The sequence below is a fragment of the Miscanthus floridulus genome, unplaced genomic scaffold (genome assembly GCF_019320115.1).
Source record: "Miscanthus floridulus cultivar M001 unplaced genomic scaffold, ASM1932011v1 fs_503_1, whole genome shotgun sequence".
Lineage (NCBI taxonomy): Eukaryota > Viridiplantae > Streptophyta > Magnoliopsida > Poales > Poaceae > Miscanthus > Miscanthus floridulus.
The window spans coordinates 7,664-15,305 of NW_027096847.1; the positions used below are offsets into that span (position 1 = coordinate 7,664).

Genomic DNA, 7,642 nt, shown 5'->3' on the forward strand with positions numbered 1-7,642 from the left:
TAGTGAGACTCGGTTGTTTCATTAGAGCATTTCAGATGTAACAGTAGTGAATTTTTGCTGTTTTCATGACCACATTTTTCAGATGTAACAGTAGTGAGACTCGGCTATTTCATTAGAGCATTTCAGATGTAATGGTAGTGAAATTATGTTGTTTCATGACCACATTTTTTTTAGATGTAACATATGATTCAGGAAGACCAAAGGATAAAGTGGAAAGGAAGAAGAGCATTGTGCAGCAAGTGAGGGAGAAGCCTAAATATCTTAGTCTAAATAGACTACACGTAGTGCCTTGTGCCTTTTTAATTCATCCCAGTGCTCATATTTTCTACTCCCTTTATTTATGTTGGTAGCTAAATGTCTAATGGATCAACTATTTCAAACCACTCTACCACTTTATCCTGGTTCTATGGTGCCTCTTAAGTCATGTACACACCTATATATCTAATGTTTCCTTCATTTTATGGTGGCGGTTATACAAGTCTAAAATATCTTAGGCTAAAAGAAAAAATCACGCCTTGCCTTGTGCCTTTTTAGCTTATCCCGATGCTCATATATTCTGCTCTCTTTATTTATGTTGGTAGCTAAATGTCCAAGGTATGCTCTAGCCATCATTAAATATCTTATCCTTTTTTTTGCCTAATCTTCCTTTTTATTGTTGATAAGAAATTCAGCTACACATGGCAACAAGCAGAACACTGCTAATTAGTGAGTTTGTGGAAAACAAACAAACAGTAGCGCCATCGCTGGAGTTGTTTCCCAATGTACCTACGCTCCTATGCAACTCAGTAAGTTTTCCTCAATTGTGCTGCCTCCTGTTCTAAAGTTGGAGACTCTATTGCATGATGTGTTTTCACCAAGTGAATGGAATTTAGAATTTGGTAATTAGATCACATGCACAGTTCTATCATTACAAATTGAGTACCTGTTTCTTGAAGGCCAAGCATGCAGTTACTTTACCTTATATGAAATAAAGTGGTGGTTACCTCATAGGAAAATAAATCTCAACTTAAACATGTTAAGGTTTCAGTTTTTATATGAAATAATGTAGCCCTTACAGCAGCCAATGAAATCCCGACATACCCTATAGACAAACTAGCCCCTAGAGCAGGCAACGAAAAGGTACATCTAACTGCAATATGTCTGGTGGCCATGAGTGATGTTACAGTTTATTCTATAATGTTAGAATCTACCTGTGATGTATGTGGTGGCAGTTTGGTTTCCTACATGCATAGTTTGTACATAGCTTCTTTCATTTATGCAGGCCTGAACATGTATGGTTGCTTTCATATGATATCTAGGCTGAGCACTGTTGTCACCACAATTTTACACGTTGAACTACTTTCTGAAGATAATGTTTTCTGATAGCATATACTTTCTTTGTTGTTTTAGGCTGTAGCGGTATCTCAATATGAACAAGAGTCAATGAGATCGGTACATTAAAGAAGGAAAAGTTCTGCATCTGCCTATCCGGCTCATTTGCAGCTCAGGTAAAAAAAAAAGTGTTTCTGTACATCCTCAAATCAGCTTTATTGTGCTGACGACGCTTCCCAAAATTCTTGATATAGTGCCTTGACAAGTTTCTCTTCTTTATTGGCCTTCAAAGGTTTAAATCCACATACACATGCTTCCTGTCCGATTGGTGTTACCAATTTGAGTGTCACTGCAATCACTTAACTGTAGTCCTACTGTTTGTTATACTGTACAGTGCCCTTACATGCTCTCAATTGTGGGTATTTGATTTCATAGCACACACAAAAAAAAATCAGAAGCAGCATGTACATATAATTTTCATGCTTGTCATTACCAGGCTCACATACCACCGGTATGGAATGGTGTCTCACCTGCTGCTGAGAGCAGGTGTTGCGTGAGCACATGCGAGTAAGCTTTCTACCAACATATCAGTTTTCTATTTTTGATTTGGGAACCATAGCTTGCTGACAGCTAACTATTGTCAAATTCATGTTTCCCTCAAAATTTCAGTGTTCAATTACTTGAGTTTGACATTATAGAACTGGATTTCATCAGAAAGAGAGGACAATGATATAGTGAATTGACTATTCCGTTGTGATTTGGGAACCATTGCTTGTTGCCAACTAACTATTATGAATTTTTTATTTCCCCAGAAATTTAATCCTAGATTAGTCAAATCTGTGGTTACAGAAATGAATTTCTTTGGAAAAAAAAGGAAACTGATGTAGTGGATTGCCTCTTTCATTGTAGAATTAAATTTGCTCTTAGGTTACAAATACACGTGACGGGCCGGGCAACATACAACCTGCATAAATGTTAAGTTCCTGACCCTCTCTCTATCTGTCTTACTTAAAAAGGTGGTGTTATCAAACATCGTCCTTGCAGGTTAGCTCCTGAGTCAGTGATTTGTTGAGTTTTCTAATCTTGCATTAACAGCTAAAAACTGGATTTTTTTAGTTTTAGAATCTTACGAGTTCTCTATTATTCTTGGATTTACTTTTTAGCTAGGATATGTAGAAAGCCTCGGTGCTTCACGACGGCCGCTTTGGCTATGTTGCCGCATCTTCCTATCGTGCCTTATTCCTGCTTGTTTCCTTCCTCGTCTTACTTGCTATTGCATTGTTGTTGGCTTTCTTACTTCGCCAAGAAGTGATGTTCTCTTTGTGTTATGCCTGGCTATGGTTGTTTGTTTGCAGGGATGTTATTGTACAACATAGTTTACCTTCTTGGATAATTAGAGATCATAATGTTTGCTCCCGTTTTCGTAGAATATAATGATAGTGCACAACTCATCTTGCAAGCAGGAATGTGGTTGTGACCAATTTAGCTGTGGATTGCCCACCAGAATGTGGTTGTGACCAGCTTAGCTGCTGATCTTTGGTGCTTGATAAGTCAGAATATTTTTTTCCTTCCTCTTGCCTCCTTTTCTTTTTTTTTTCTCGAACGTGCACTGTAGCACGTATTTCATTAAGAGGAAGTAGAGAACATCCAAACAAATACACGACGCAGCTACGAGAGAACCCTCATAGCACAGGTTACAAACCACGAAGCAAGTGGTGTGTGACCAAGAGCAGAAAGTAAGAAGAGAAAAGGATACAAAAGCGGGCGACTGGCCACGACACCTAGAACCTACGAACTGAGCCTGCAAGAAGAAAGGATACAACATCGCAATGGTCGCCTACACAAAAGACCTTCCAGCAGCAACGGCGGCAAAGCATCCGCCAACAAACCAAACGGCGGCAAAGCATCCACCAACAAACCAACCAGCGGCCAAGCATCCGCCTGTGAAATAGCGCCGGTATCCACTACGGCAAAGCATCCGTACCGTGGGCAGGGTCAGGTCACTCTCGGCAGCAAAGCATCTGCAAGAGAGGAGGCCAACGACAATGGCGGCAAAGCATCCGCCAACAACCAACCAGCGGGCAAACATCCGCGGGGCAGGGCCAGGTCACTCTCGGCAGCAAAGCATCTGCAAGAGAGGAGGCCAACGACAATGGCGGCAAAGCATCCGCCAACAACCAACCAGCGGGCAAACATCCGAGGGGCAGGGCCAGGTCACTCTCGGCAGCAAAGCATCTGCAAGAGAGGAGGCCAACGACAATGGCGGCAAAGCATTCGCCAACAACCACCCAGCGGGCAAACATCTGCGGGGGATAAGCAATAGTGGCAAGGTCAATCGCTGCAGGACAGACCAAAGCGAGACGAGACGACCACAGCAGGCACAGTGAGGGACTCCTCAAGGAACCGACGGCAGGAAACAGGCCGATTCTTCAGCGACAACTTCAAGAAGGACGCCCATGGCAGTGACATGGACACAGTGGCCGCTGGCCTTAGAGGCCTCTAAGGCAGGGCTTTCACCCAGAATCCGGCGCAGGTGGGACAGGAGCATGGGGCTCGAAGAACGACGCCTCCAGGGAGGTATGTGGCGCCACAGGCGTCACCGTCGTCCGCCCGGCCGCAACCGGACATAGCTTTCGCCCAGAGCACCATGCAACCAGAAGCACCGCCCCCACGAGGGGTAGGCGCACCGCAGTAGCCCCAGGGCGGGGAGGGCAGAGCCTAGAGCCGCCCCACCGGCCGGCCGTTTCACCGGAGAAGGTAGGTGTTGGGGATGGGGGTACGAGTGCTGGACGTAACCGCACCCAACCACCGCGTCCTCGAGCTAGAGTACAGCTTTGACGATGGGAGCGACGACGAGGAGGAGCACGTCAATGTCAGCAAGGCCTGCAGAATCGCGTCGTCCACCAGCGCACCCAGCGCCACCAGCCCAGCCGCCAACCCCACCAGGGGGCGCCTGGCTGCGGCCAGATCCAACAGGCCGCAGCACCGTAGCCCCAGGCAGGCGCAACCACGGCACCCGCAGACGACGACGAGCGCACGCAGCCGTAGGAGGGCCACCGCCGATTGCACGGCACGGCCGTCCAGATCCGGCCGCCGCCGCCGCCCCGGGCGCAGAACCAGGCCCCGCCGGGTTCCCAAGCGGCGGATCCGTCCAAAGGAGGCCCGGATCTGCGCGGCTGGCATCCCAGGCGCCCGGATCTGGCCGGAGCCGAAGGGGAAGAGGAGGGGGGTGGAGGAGAGAGCGGGGGGGGGGGGGGGGGGGGGGGGGTAGGCGGAGCTGCGCACGGGTACCGCGATTCGGACCCGCCGCCGCCGCACGCCGAATGGCGGCGACGGCGGCCGGTGGGGAGGAGGCGGGGCGGTGCTCCGACGCCGGAGGTGGGTGGTCGCCCCCCGAGTCGCCCGACGGGAGCGCTCGGGGGTAAGGTGCCTTGGTTGAGTTTGGAATTTGCCTCCTTTTCTTTAAAAGGCGCACTGCATTTTGATGATTTATTCCTATATAGGTGCTACATATAGATTATCACAGCATTCTTACTTTTCCTCTTATCATATTTCAAATACAGATTATAAACCATGGAGAAACCTTGCTGCAAACTGGCATTCCAAAGTGCCTTATAAAATCCTCCAAGAAGAGAAGTATGGCCGTCACTACCTATTTAAGTTTCTAGCTCTAAGGTATAGTGTTCCTTCGAATTATGAAGCTTTTGGATTTCCATCTGTGCTATATGTTGATGTTATATTGCTATATTTGCTAAATACACCATTCAATGCTCATGCTTATTTTCTCTGAGCTTAGAGGCATACTTAACTAATTTGGAATGAGCTATTGCTACAAGTTGTCATCTGCTACTATGTATTTGTGTGATCTAATAAAGTGCACAACCAGATTCAGCTGACTCATTAGGATTTCGCTATTTTTTATTCTAATCAATTCTATTCTGAGTTTCTGTGGGTAAATTTACCAATGAGTTTCTGGATGATGTCTTAAATGCAGACCATGCAAACTATATACTCCTGTTACATTGTATATGTTTAGTCTTTGTATATAGACATGGATCGATTTCACATGGCTGCACTCATTTCTTCTGCCTATATGTTTCCACAGAGTCGTCGCTGTCACAGCTGTGTTCGCCTTTGTCATTGTTGCAGGACTGGCCAGTCCCCTGCTTCTTGTTTCCCCGGTCCAGCCAACACAGACTGTTTTTAGGTGCTCCTTTCAGTTAACCTGCGTTTGTGAGCCTGTCTGTCTTCTAAATGACTGCCTTCATTGTGCTGCTTGAATTGCCCTTTGTTGCTTCAACAAGAATTAGCCAGTCCGTTCCATTCTAAAAAACCACGGTCATCAACCACGATTTCTGCTTTGCGGTCCTGTTTAGATACGATTAGATGTTCTTATCTGCACGGTCTGTTTGTGCCTTTACTGCCTATTCAGATGTTTCTTCATATGTCTATGAACTTGATTGCCTTTTAAATTAGTTGCTTCAGCAAGGAACCACCATTTTGCCCTTTAGGAATCCAGCAACATTAGTTCCTGCTCTAAATTTGCTTACTCCATATAGTACCTCAGTTTAGTTGTTGGGTTATTAAAAATTGGGGACATGAAATGGTCATGCCGTTGGCTCTGAGGAATTCTGAAACTCATAGACTATTTTTTTTCAAAATATTTGGCAGTATCTACGGGCTTGGTTCTATGAATGCTGCTATTTTTCACATTACATGTTCTTGTTGATCCCTTTATACTTATGAAAAGTAACTTACAGGATACACGTAACAATAATTCAGATTATTTCTTTACCGAGGTGCTCTCTAGATTATTTTATACCTTTGTCCTCTCTTGTTGCACAAATGATTTACCTGCATATAGGCGGTGTGCTTCCCACCCCTCAACTCAGTTAATTCTTTGATTTATGTTATTTCCTGATTACATTTCAACGGCATTGGCATCAACCTGGTACGTGCTCTCCTATTTTTGTCCAATTGAATCTTCAGGTCACATGAGCCTACATATTAACTTAAATATAGATCAGTTTAAAATTTCTTCCATTATTTTTCGTATCCTAATAAGATGTACCTTTAAGTTATATATTTATTATGCTTTATCACTGGTAAAATGTATTGGCTGCAATGACATGTTCCCAGCATACTATGGTGATCATGAAAATGACGCACATCTATCTGACTCCTCAGGTATAGCTAAAATAAATCTAAACAGTATATCATCTAAACAATTGATAGCCTCGGCACTCTACACCTCTTCTTTACTACTATACAGGTTATGTATCTGGATGCAGCCACCACATCGAGTGCATGTGCCATTACCAAGACTCAGGTACACTGATCTTCCCTAAACACTCACCACCTTTATCATACACTTTAAATACTAGAGGTAACTCACACATCTAGATGCATACACAGATTCATCCAGCAGCTCCTGACGTTTCAAACAACACAAGAAGATACTGCCAGATGACAAGATCATCATTACCATGTCAACAACCTGAAGCTTTCCATGTATAATATGCGTACTCATGTGCACACCACTACCACTACCTATGCTGTTCCCTAATGTGCTACAGCCATAAATTGTACAGTTAAGACGTTGCCAGGTCTGTACAATATAACTATCCAATGAACTCTACATCCACCTTTCGCATGTAACATATGCATCCTGTAAGTCCAAACTTATTATATTCCTGCAGATATGTATGCAAATGAACCCTACTTTTGTAAACCTGAATTTATTCACTTACCGGCGCACGTGAAGGCGCGCTGCCTTCAATAGTCATCTATATTCCCTTGATTGTGGATCAAGAGGTAATGAAAAATCAAATTTCCGTTATTTCCACATGGTTAATGAGAGTATGAGATAATTTCTTCTTTAGATTTCCTTTCTGATTCGTCTTTGACTCTTTGAGCTGGTAGCAATGGAGCAGTACGGATATTTTAGTTTGCAGACGGCTATTATACATGATTAGCTATGTTATTAGGTTTGACAGTTTATCTGCAGTCCAAAAAAAAAAGAAAATGGTTGATACATAAAAAGTGATTTCCTTTTTTATTTCACCTCAGCCGTGGAACAATACGGATACTATAATTACAGATGATAAATGATTAGGTCTAAGTAACCATGAAGTGCTTGATGATCATGGGTCATCTTGATTCGGTGCTACAGTAAGCTAAATCGCATTATAGTTGGTAAAGGATCTTGACACAGATATTTTAGGTTGCTTGGTGCTAGAGTTTGCTACGCCTAATCTTAAGCAAACCATGGCTGCCATAAAAATATCCAATTTTGAACCACTTAAAAGCGGATTCTCGGTTGCAGAATACG

At 44.0% G+C, this 7,642-nt stretch overlaps 1 long non-coding RNA gene across 1 annotated transcript; it reads left to right on the top strand.

The window, feature by feature from the left end:
• Window positions 1-299: 299 nt before the first annotated feature.
• LOC136531998 (uncharacterized) lies at window positions 300-7,092 on the top strand. Its single transcript, XR_010778152.1, has 7 exons — window positions 300-785; window positions 1,390-1,487; window positions 1,808-1,878; window positions 4,875-4,986; window positions 5,417-6,498; window positions 6,584-6,640; window positions 6,727-7,092. It is a non-coding gene; the product is annotated as an uncharacterized lncRNA (long non-coding RNA).
• Window positions 7,093-7,642: the final 550 nt, after the last annotated feature.